The 12050-nt window shown below is 49.9% G+C and overlaps 1 protein-coding gene across 7 annotated transcripts in view; it reads right to left on the reverse strand.

The window, feature by feature from the left end:
• Nucleotides 1-8176, reverse strand: part of GRB10 (growth factor receptor bound protein 10) — a 192549-nt gene extending 184373 nt beyond the window's left edge. For 2 of the 7 annotated variants that reach the window (XM_058534807.1, XM_058534800.1), the window contains exon 1: nucleotides 7999-8062. The gene's annotated coding sequence lies outside the window, so the exon portion shown is untranslated. Of the gene's footprint in view, nucleotides 1-7289; nucleotides 7516-7998 lie in introns of those variants that run through there. The other 5 variants (XM_058534809.1, XM_058534801.1, XM_058534804.1 and 2 more) reach the window with 5 other exon arrangements.
• Between the last annotated feature and the right edge of the window lie 3874 nt (nucleotides 8177-12050).

Consider the following 12050-nt stretch of genomic DNA (forward strand, 5'->3'; position numbering starts at 1 on the left):
TTCTCAGTGGTATCTTTGAAAGTGGGTGGGCAGAGAAGGGCCAAGACATCTAAGCAAAGCCTTGAACCGGAAAGATGGGGACCAAGCCAAATGGGTCAGACACCCTGTCAGCCTCACCTGTGTCAGCCTCTGTCCAGCCACTGCTGGGGTGACCACTGGGCATGGGCCCAATAAGCCCCATGGACAAGCAAGGCCTGCCCAAATTGCCTGCACCCAGAACCCACAGGCTTGCGCCCATGGGTCTGGCTGGTGAGGATGGGCACCGACTGGAAGATAAATTCCTCTCCTCCCTATCCCAGCCCCAGGACTGTCTGGAGAATCACAATATGGAGCCATCCATCAGCTTCTCTCAGTTGCACGTGGTGGCCACCTGGGGACCAGCCTCATGGCTCTCCCTCCTTCCTGCCTCCCTCTCTCCCCTCATCCCTACTTCCCCAGGTTTGCACACCCAAATAAAACATGCACATAAGCTCTAGCCTGCTGTAGGCTCTGCTTTCTGGGTAAGCCAGACACAAACACGTAAAAAAATTAAAAATAAATAATGTAAAAATTGGAGAGAAGAAACTATGCAGAAAAAAGAAAAAAACAAAAATGGAAACTAATATCCCAAAAAAGGGATTTTAAAAAATAGTGTATCTACAAAAGAAGGATATTATGCCATTAAAATAAGAATAATCAATTTGGGTGGTGATGTTGTGTCAATGTAGGTTCATCGACTGTAACAAACGTCCCACTCTGGTGGGGAATGTTGAGATTGAGGAAGTCTTGCATGTGTAGGGGCACAGGGCATATGCGAAATCTCTGTATTTTCTGCTCAATTTTGCAGTGAATCTAAAACTGCTCTAAATAATAAAGTCTATTAAAAATAATAATCAAAAAAGAAAAAACAGGTCCTTAGAAATTAAAAATGAAAACAGAAATTTAAAATCCAATAGAAAGGTTAAAAAGTCAAGTTGATATACTCCACAACCTAGAACAACACAGGAGATACGGAAGATAAAAGATAGAGAACCAATGCAGGCAGCTAACAATCAACTAAAAGCCATTCTAGACAGAGAGAAAAGGAAAAATGAAAGAAAAGAAATTAAAGAATTAATTCAAAAAACATCCCAGCCCCAAAGGACCCGAGTTTCCAGCTTGAAGGGGCCCTTGACGTACCCCACATGATAGATGAAGACCCCCAACAAGGCACATCTTCAAGGGATTTCCAAACAAAGACACAAAGAGAATATCCTATAAGTTTCCAGGCATGAAAAAAAGAAAAAAACACGAAGGTTTCATACAAAGAATCAAGAATCAGATTAGCTTCCTTCTCAAGCCCATTCTGCCTAAAGACAGTGGCAGCCTTCAAATTTTTGAGGGAAAACTATCTCCAATTTAGAAGTCTATACTAGGACAAACTATTGGCTATGAGGTAGAATAAGGACATTTTCAGACACGCAAGGTCTCAAAAAATCTGCATGCACCTCTTTTTTGGAAGCTATTATGGAATGTTTTCCATCAAATTTTGGGAAGAAACCAGGAAAGGGGAGTCATGAGATCCAAGAGAAAGGCAAAGGGCATGCCCAGGATGATGGAGAAGGAAGATTCCAGGAAGACAGCTGAGCAGGGAGCCTCGAGGGCAACCAGGCCAAGGTGGGCCAAAAATCACATGAGAGATTGTTTCCACAAGATAAAACTGGCCAAATACCTAGGGTATCTGAAAGGAGATTTGCACAACTGTGTCAGTGTGGAGTGGGGGTGGGGGGAGGGAGTGATAAGTACATAAACTACTAAGCAAGTGCAAATACAACTCCAGGAGAAAACAAAATGTCCTGTGAGACAGAACACGTTATCACAGCATACTACACGGCTCAGCAGTGAGCAGCATTCAGGGGCTGTCACCATAGCATCAGCAGTGCATGCTGGTCCAGCCAATCTCACCAGAACAGCTGATGGGGAGACAGAAAGTGCAAGTGTAGAATGGCAATGGGACAAAGAACCAACTCCTCACCTTCCAAGGAGGACAGTTAAAGAATCTTACAAGAAACTGGGGTCTGGGGGAGTTGGGGGGAGGGAGCAGGTGTCAAGGAACTGCCATATATTATTTAGACATCTGCTTAGAAATACGGAGATAAAAACAGAAAAAAATTGGCTGGTAAGCCTGGTTACTTCTGGGGAATTATCTGACTCTTTATATGCATATATCACTCTGATTAAAAAAAAAAATCAAACTAAATTTAAAAACAGTCTTTCCTGGATGTTGAGGGATTAGAAAGCCAGGTGACCTTTGAAATGGACAGAACTTGGGTGGTAAGGCCAGGTCAGCAGGAGACAGGGCCCCTCCTAGTGAGGGCGGCCACAACGGAGGCTTCCTGTTTCCACTGTGGCCCTGCAGGCCCTGGGAAGGGGAGAAGGGCCGGGCCAGGCATGCAGATAAGGGATGATCCAACTAGGGAGTAAGAAGCCCATCCTGCCTGATTGGTCCTCCAAGGCTCCATCACACCATTAGGGAGATGCCTCCGAGGCCTCATGTTCTCATTTCTCTAGCAATATCCTAGAGGGGTTTCCACGAGAGCCACACAATTCTTCAGAAGAGAGTGGGCAGCATTCCAGAAAAAGCAACCAGGAGGCTCTCGACTAACACAGCCACAGCCTGTGCTAGCCCACACAAAACACTAAAAGGGCACTGGACATCACCCAGCTCAACCTCCCACCCCAGAGAAGATTTTCAAGCAGGGGCCCAGATTTGGTACAAGGCATTGTCCTTAAGCCAAAGGAGACCTCCTATAAGCATGAGGCCACTGTACAAACTTCTGAAGTTAAAAGTTACTCAGTTCATAATAGCTTTTTGGTTACTATGAGTTTCTTGGAGCAGGGAATCCTAAAATTACTACTATTAGATATGTCGTATGATAAAACTTTTTATATTAAAGGGAGTTCTCAACTCATAAATGTTTGGAAGAAGACACTCCCAGGGACGCAAGTTAAAAAAACAAATCAGTAAACCAAAGGCCCAGCTCATCAGAGAAGTGAGTACTTGCAAGTTCTCTCAACTCTGATAAACGTCTCCAGTGGGATCCAGGCAGTTTGCGGTTGGTGGCCCTGGAGGTTCCTTACTGTTGGCTCCTATGTGACAAGATGAGAGAGAAGGGGTCTTCAGGTACCCCTCATGGTTCTGTCTTTCTCAGAGGCCCCCATGGAGCTCCCAGAGTGACTCGCCTGATAGCTCACGGATAGCTCTAGACAGAGGACCCCAGCCCCCAACCTTGCTTCCAGCTGTGGTGACAGTAATGATGCAATGATGAAGGCCAATACACAGCAAGCTCTTTCTATGCTAGGTGCTTTATGAGCCCACGTTACTGGCAAGACTGCAGCTGCTGGTGCCCAGGCCCATGGGCCTGGCTCAAAAACCCAGCCAGGACTTGAGAGAGATGCAAGGCTGCCCACCAGCACAGCCCTCAGACGTGCACAGAGCCACTCCCCAGGGGCGTGGGCAGTGCATCAGGACCAGTAGTCCACATTCATTTCAGTCTCAGCTGGAATAATGTCTCTGTAGAGTCAACACCAACCAACCTCGGGGTCCTGAGGACAGATGCCACCCAGCTCTGCATGCCTAAGACCAGAGGTCTCTCTGCAGACCCAGTGCTGCAGCCCGAAGAGCTTGCGCATCTCGGTAGTCTTCGCATCTCTGGCTCCTGGTTACAGGGAACCAATTTTTGATGCCTGCTATTCACTATCATCTGGTTCAAATGGTTTGCAGCCAGCTGACGTCTACATTCCACCATCCATCTCTGCTCTTAAAATCCTGCCTGTGAGGAGTTCAAACTGTCCTGCTACACGTAGGCAATAAAAGGATTCTTACAGTGACTGACGCTCAAAGCAGGTTATGGTCAATTCAACAAGGTTTTGTACAACTAACATGCACAACGCACTGGGAGACAAAAATACGAAGAGTGGAGTGGCCTTTCCAGCAGACTTGCAGGTTAATAGAAAGCAGGATAACCAAGTGCACAAGCCTCTCCTAAGACAAGGCTGACTATGCACAGAAGCAGTGTCTCTGAGCCCTTGCAAAGAGCCACACACTTAGCACACAAGGTTCACACAACCCCCACAGCATCCTAGCTTCCCAAGAGCCGTTCAAGGCAAACACCCCTGTGACTCCGGCTTTACCGATGAGCTTAGCTAACTTGTTCAGGCTCGCTGGGCGAGCCAATGGTAGAACCAGGAGTCAAACTGAGGCAGTGTGCCTCGTGCACTCATCAGTACTGGCCACTGCCCTGGGCAGAGCAAAAAGGGAGGGAAATGGCAGGAGGGCGACTCCTCCCCAGCACCCATTCCCACAGTAGATGATAAAACCCACAGTCCACTCTGGCTGGTCCAGCCCACATAAGAAGAGCCTCAAATTAAGGATCTGAACAATTGAAGAAAATTTCCCCAAAATCCATGTGGAAATTCCATGGTTGAAAAACAGGAAAAATATTCGCGTTCTCCTAGTGGCATCCAGTCATGATGAGCCCACTTCATCCTAGGCGTTCCAAGCAGCAATCCTAAAGCCAGACTACGACTTAGAGAGGCAGAGAAGCTATCTCCTCCTCAACATCCCCTGCTTTCATGAATGTGCTAAAGAGCACTTGGACAAGAGAGGCTTCCCTCATTCTCAAGCCAATCTCTTCCCGACTCGGGCTAAAAGGGAGGGCTCCTTAGAGTCAGTGTATCCCAAAAGCAGCAAGTCAGAACCACGCATTTCTCCCTCTGAGCTGATTTTGGACATGGTTTTTTGTTGCCATCTCAAAGGACAGTGACACCATTTTTCCTCCCACTATTAAAGAAAAGCCATCAGCCTTTCCACAAACTTGCAGTTTTAAGCTTTGCCTGCTCTCATCTCCTTACAGTTAACAGGCCCTGTGATCACCAGGAGCACAGACAAAAGCCGGTTCCTCAGAGATCAATTCAGAAGTTCCTCAAAGCCAGAGAGGGCAGTCGAAGGCAAAGGTGTCCCTGCCGCAGGAGGGAGGAGACAAGGGAACAGAGACAGCTCCCCAGAAGTGTGCAGCTAAAATACTAACATAAATTAAAAGGCAGCCAGTGCTCGAATGGATCAGATCAGTTATACATCCATCAGTGCTCAGACCTTATACAAGGTTCCCAGATCCCCAAAGCACCCAAGCCTCTCCCATCAAATAGCTTGACTGTCTTCATTTCTTCTCTAATGTCCCACACTTCTACAGTTAAGCAAAAAAATAAAGACAGGTTTTAAAAAAATCTCCACTAGCAGAAAAGTTTTATTTAAATTTTGAACACATGACTGCTTACTTAAATGAAAGACAAGGCAAATATTTTCTCCTCACGAGCCTATGCAATTTCACATTGGTTTAAGACTAAGAAACAGACACGGGGATTATGCAGCAAACCGCAAATGCACAAGCTTCCTTCCCACGAAGCAGGACAGAAGTCCCCTGCAGTGGGCTCTGAGTTCTGACAGGCAGGCCAGCTAGCCCTAGACACAAGCTCAAATACATCCGACCATTGTGCAGGTTTTCCTTCCCCTGCAGTTAAGAGTTGGACAGAATTCAAGGAAATAAGTTCTTTAAATTATGCCACCTTCAAGACATTATGTTTGACCCGATATACCAACCCAGAGCCTCTACAGCTCTAAGATGAGGCTGAAGGCACAACAGATGTCTTTGTTAAGGAGTTTGGTTTCTATACATTGTAAAGTCTCAGACCAGCCACATCATCAAAATCAAAAGTTCTATGCTGGCTCTTGGATTCTGACTTCGCTCTTCCCTCCTGTTGGAGGCTGACTGGCCACAGAGACGGTCACTGGAACTGAGCCAGGGCTGCCTTGGCTTCCAGTCCTGGTGGCCACCACCATACAAAGCCCTGGACAAGTAGCCAGCATGAACCTGCCCAGCTCTGGGTTCCTGCTCCACAAATGAAAGACATTTTGCCCAGCCCAGTGATGCCCTAGAACTGGTACAGACCACGGATGATATGCAAGAGACGACTATAGTAGACAGCTTTTATTAAAACATTGTTTTAATTATAATAAACATAACTACCATATCCAACTCATGACTTTGTAGATATCAAAGTTTCCTCCCAAAATAAACGTGTATTTAAGTATAAAAAGTGAGTGGACAAAAGAAAATATTGATAATGGCCTGGTGAGATGGCAGAAATCTGGAAAGCTGGGAGCCACAGGAATGGTAACACAGCCTCCTAGCTCTCTGGGTGTGCGACTGGCAGGCGGATCTTCTCCGGGCCATTTCTCTGTCAGAGGCAGATGTACTTGTACAGAAGCAGAAAACACAGAACTTAAAAAATGCAAAGCTTAGGCTCTGGTAACAGCTCTGTCATGTGCTGGCCATGTCACCCTGGGCATGCCAATTAACTTCCTGAGCCTCGGTTTCCATATCTGTAAAATGGGGATTAGGGGGCTGTAGAGGATTAAAAGCAACCAGGCTTTGAAGGTGCCAGGTAAACTGTAAAATGCTACAGAAGTCTCAGTCACTACACTTCTCAGTTACACAGGCACACTTGCTGGGTGTGTAACTCTCTGTCCTCAAATTCTCTCCCTGTAATCTGGGGATTGGTCTGTGTGGCCCTTCTCTTTCAAGTGCTCCCAGTAAAACTCAAATATTATGTACAGGAATCCTAGACTTCTGATTTTTAACAGAAAAACCTAGTCATCTAGAATCACTCCAGGAAACACATTTGGTTTCAGGGTTTTTACTTAATAATATACTCCCCTAAAAGACACTACATCACCCTCATAAGTCAGAATTTCTTCTGCTATAGAAACCTAGATGCTACCTATTTTCCCTCCTGGAAAGAAAGAGGGGGAGCCTAGGTCAACTCTTGCGAAAAATTACCAGCTTTGTGCTGCAAATCCTAGTCAACGCCTGTTGCTGCGCTAACATGTGTTCTTAGTAAAACTGAGCGAAACGTTCAATAGAGCACCATTTATGAAACTCGGGGGCTCCAAACGGCTGAATCAGCATTTTCAGAAACAAAGTGTTCCGGGCCCGGCCTTGTAAACAGCAGCAACGAGAAAGTTGTGCAATAACGCATATTTACTCACGAGCGCTATTTGTTTTGGTCTTTTCTTTGCATCTCTTGAATGAAACTGGACACAACGTTTGCAAGAAAGCATTCTTTCCTATGCATCGTAAAGATCCAGGACCCTGTAAAGGTCACCTGTGGCTCCCCTACATCACCCAACGTCTCGGTTAAAGCAAACAACCAAAAGTTGGAGTTTCTTCCAATCCCCAAACAAGTCGAACACAATAAAAAGTAGAGAATACCCTAATTTCCATAACGCACATGCTCGTGGGCCATCGCCAGGCAGGCGTTTGGAGAGGCAATCAGCAAAAGCGGCGAGTTGCATCAGAAATTTCCTTCTGCGAACGGTACGGCTCTTATCACATTTCCACGGCTGGCGGGCGGCTAATCCGAGAGCCCTCAACTCGGGGTTAGGCCCCAGCGGCGGGTAACGGGGTCACTCACAAAACCAAAAAAAAAAAAAAGATCCCGAGGCTGGGCCGCGCTCCGGCTTGGGGGCGTCCGGCCCCGCCGCCCCGGCCGCGGGCGCACCGGGGGCGGCAGGGCGCCTGGCGCCCACCCTGCGGGCGGCCCGGGAGCGCGGCCTTGGCCCTGACGGCCGGGCGGCGCAGCCCCCACCCCAGCCCGGCCCGCGAGCGGCCGGCGTCGGCCACGATGGTTCAGGCAGGCGCCGCCCGGCTCCCCAGCTCCCGGGGTCGCGGACGCAGCGCGCAGAGCCCAGTCCGCTGCGCCCCGCTCCGCCGCGCCCGCAGCCCGTCCCCGCCTCGCGCGCCGCGGCCCCCGGCCCGGAGGCGACGCCCTTCCGCCCGCCGCGCCCCCGCGGCGCCCGGCGTCCCCGGCCCGGGCGGCCAGCGCGCAGACAATGCCGGCGCGGGACCGCCCGCCGCCCGCCGGCCCGGCCGCGCCGACCACAAAGTAACTTGCCGCCGCGCTCCCCGCCCAACTCCGTACCTGCCGCGGCGCCGCTCCCGGCCGCCTCCGCGAGGCCGCCGGCGCCCCTCGGCGCGGCCGGGGCGGGCGCGGGTCCCGCGGGGCGAGCGCGGCGCGCAGGGCGGTCCGGCCCCCGCGCGCCGCCGCCGAGGGCTGCGCGCAAACTTCGGGCCCCGCGCGGGTCTCCGCGGCCTCCGAGCGCCGAGCCCGCCGCCGGCACGCCGCTCTCGTCCCTTCTCGCCTCCTCCCGGCCTCCCCACCCCCGCGATGAGCTTTAAACTCGCCGGGCCCCGCCCGCCGCCGCCGCCTCCGCCGCCTCCGCCTCCTCCCCCGGCCGCTGTTCCTGCTCCTCCTCCCGCCGCCGCTGCCGCCGCCGGGATCGCTCGGCGGCCGCCAGCGCGGGCGGAGCCGCGGCCTGGGCACAGGGCGGGGCACCGGGCGCGGGCGCCTGACCCTCTGGGCGGCCGCTGCCCGGGCCGGCGCGGGAGACGGACAGCCCGGCGTGGGCCCCCAGACTGGTCGTCCTGCCTCCTGGGACCCCCGACACGAAACCCCGACAGCCCAGGCTCGGGCGCCCGCGAAAGACACATCGGACCTATCCCGAAAGGCAATTTGTAAGCGAATTCTTTGAAACTCAAAGTATTAACTCTGCTGTCCAAATCCTTTATCCTGGGCGTAAGACAAGGACAGACGGATGAGCTGCGGCTGCTGGGACTCTGTCGTGGGCTGGTGGTCCCGGCCCGGGAAAGGGAAACCTACAGTGTCCGCTCACAGCCAGCCCTGTCTGGGTCTCGCCTCTCAGAGCCTCAGTTTCCCTATCTGCATGTGAGCGCCGGAGTGCGGGTGAGGTGGGGAGGCCCTACCTATTCTTTCAATGCTGCCAAGCCTCAATGTCCTTATCTTTGAAAGGGACTAATAGGCCCACCTGAAGTGATGTCCTGGGGGGTAAATGAGGTCATACCTGTAACATAAAGTGACTGGCACGAAGGAACCCCATTGTCATTAATATGATTATTAATGTCTCTAGCGAATCAAAATTATAATACAAATAATTATGTCTTTTCCTGGGTCTTGATGTTATAAAAGCAGCTACAATAATAACTAACCTTTATTAAGCACACATTTTGTGCCAAACATTCATTAATCCTCTTATGTAACCCCACTCTGGCCTCTGAGGTTGTTACTGGGAGATGCCCACTGTACAGACTAGGAAACCGAATCTCCCAGAGGTGAAATAACTTGCCTAAGGTCAAGTAGCTGGTAAGCGCAGAGTAAGGATTGTGCCAGAGCCCTTTATGGCACTTTTTATAGCTCCTGCTTTTTCCACCTTTGGCTGATGTATCGATGAAAGGTCATCCTTTCCTGTAACTGACATAGGCCTCCCGAAAATGTCTACTCATTGGTCCAAGCTCCGAAACCCATGGGATGAGAATCTAGAGAGAATGATGTGAAGGAGCTTAGATTCCTGGGAGAATGGAACATAAGGACTCCCGTTGTAGACAAAGGATCAAGAGAAAATTAAAGAAGAGAAAACTCGATTTTGGCCATCTTCTCACAAGTGTATAAGCTTTGACCCTTACAGCTTTGCTGAAGGCTCCGGTCAGCAAGGAATGCCTGCACCAGCCAGGAAGCCTGACAGGCAGAGGGCTTTTATAGATGTCTGAGAAGCATCGATAGACGTAGACATACTTTTTCCTAAATCATTTGTAGGTAAGTTCCATACTCTGTAGCCACTTATCCCTATATACTTTGTTATGTCTTTCCTAAGAGTAGGGATATTATCTTACGTAACCACAGTACAGTTACCAAATTCATAAATTTATATTGATAAAATACGTGTGTCTGATCTAGGTTCATATTCCCGTTTATCAGTTGATCTGATAGTGCGCTTTATAGTATTCCTTTCTCCTCCATCACAAGATCCAGGCCGGGTCGGGTATTGCATTGAGCTGTCTCAAAATGTGTGGGCTTTCAAACGTTACTATTCACTGGGAAGGGATCAAAATAAATGTCCTCAAGTGTTTTCATGCTGACATCGATGCCCAGAATTCCTAGGATGGGCCCTCATTCCCCACATTTCCCGGCTCTGTGTAGACATCCATGAATGCCTCTCCCTTCTGGGCAGGGCCTGCTCAGTACCACTTTATGGTACAAGTTCATGAACTTTTCACTCTTGTGGCTGTAAAGCTGCAGCTGTCCTCTGTGCAGTGATCCTGGCCGAGCCAATCCTGTGGGCAGATTGCACCTTAGTGACTTCCCCTGCTGCAAATTCCAAATGCCCACTGGCCACGTGCTCCCTCTCAGAAGGATGGAAGCCAGGGTGAAATACAGCCGTGCAGTATATAAATTACCCCGGAGAACCCAGCCTACAGGGGCAGGGCTGTGTGGCTTTGTGTTCAAGAGCTTCACAAGGGGAATGTACTGCTGCAACTAAGTGTCAGGACAGGACACGGGATGTCACATTAGTGAGGAATTGATTATCCAACCATGTACTAGAAGGTTCCTTCAGCTGAAAGTAGAGAATCTGATAGACTCGAATTATACTTAGTAACAAATTGATTAATATCTGCCTCCTCTGCTGACTGTAAGCATGTGACAAGAGTAACCACATGCTGTTCGCTGGTGTTATCCCAGCAGGGGGAGTGCCTGGCACTGAGCGGGCACTAGTGCAATAAGTCACCACTAGGAAAGAGTATCATGCAAATGAATTTTTCAGTTGAGCAAATGAAAGGAGTAAATGAATGATACGCCCTGGGACTCGGGCACCATCTCAAACATTGCCAGCAGCCTTGGCAAAGGAAAAGAGAACAAGACACAGCACCCTGGCAGTGAAATGCTCCAACCAGAAGTGGCCCTCACGTCTGCTCCCATGGGGTGAGGGCACTGGGTTGGAGGGTATGCATGTACCTGGCAGGCAGAGCTGGAAACCAGTGGTCAACAGCACTAAGGACTACCCACTCACCCACTCACCATGGGGCAGAGATTCATCTGCAATCACAATACAATCATAATGCCTGCCTCAGAACACCTGGGCTCACCCCCACCCCCGTCCTATAGAGTTCACCCCTCAGAGTCAATCTGCATTTTTAACAGCCTTCCCCAGGATCCACATGCGCGCCAGTATTCCAAACATGGAGATTCTTTGAATCCTCTAAACAAGAGACATACAGTACCCCCACCCCCCAGTATAGAGGTGGGAGCCTGGCATTCAGGGAAGGCTTCCCAGTGGTGGCAATGCCCCAGTGGAGTCCTAGACCATCCAAGATGGTAGGTTCTGCAAAGAGGACCTAAAAAAAGAGGACTTCCAGGTCTAGGGAAAGGCCTCGCCAACGCCAAGAAAGAATTTTCAAGTAGTTGCATTTCATCATAGAATGCTGGGCCTGGGGCTGGAGGACATGGGGCATCAGGAGACTTGAGAGGAGATCAGGCCACTTGTTGTGGGCAGGCGATTCTACTTTATCCCAGTGGTGATGGGAGGGTATGAGATCTGCCCATCATGGGGCCTACTGGCACAATTTCGTCAGAAGTGGAACTGTCCCCAGACCCCAACAATCCTGCCTTTCCTTGGTCTCTGCATAGCACTTGATTTGCTGGGGGATGACACTTGACCCAAAGATTGCCACTCCTTAGGTTGGCCAGTGGGTGGAAGGATGGCAGTCAGATGCCTGCACCTGGAATTCTAAACTGGAGGTGCTGGAGGGGCCTGGACAATGGAGATCAGGGGAGGAGCAGCTGAGCTGGGCTCAGTATATGAAGGGAGGTGCAAAAGTAAGCACCAAATAGATGCCCTCTGTCTCCTGTCTCTGTTTGCCTGGGCTCCTGCAACTCTTATTTTAGATTTGCATTTTCCTTATGATGTCTTAATATAAACTCTCCTTTTCCCGAGGTAGCTTGAATCAAAATGACTCTACAACCAAAACAGGTGCTAACTGAACGATGTTTCTTAAGTCTGGTTTATTGAGATTTAATTTGCCTTCAGGAAGAACCACACTTTGTGGAGTTGAAGGTGTACAGCTGTGTCACCACAAGGTCTGAAGATAGAGAACAGTTCATCACCCCAAAAGGTTCTCTCT

Source organism: Diceros bicornis, chromosome 41 (assembly GCF_020826845.1).
Source record: "Diceros bicornis minor isolate mBicDic1 chromosome 41, mDicBic1.mat.cur, whole genome shotgun sequence".
Classification (NCBI taxonomy): Eukaryota; Metazoa; Chordata; class Mammalia; order Perissodactyla; family Rhinocerotidae; genus Diceros; species Diceros bicornis.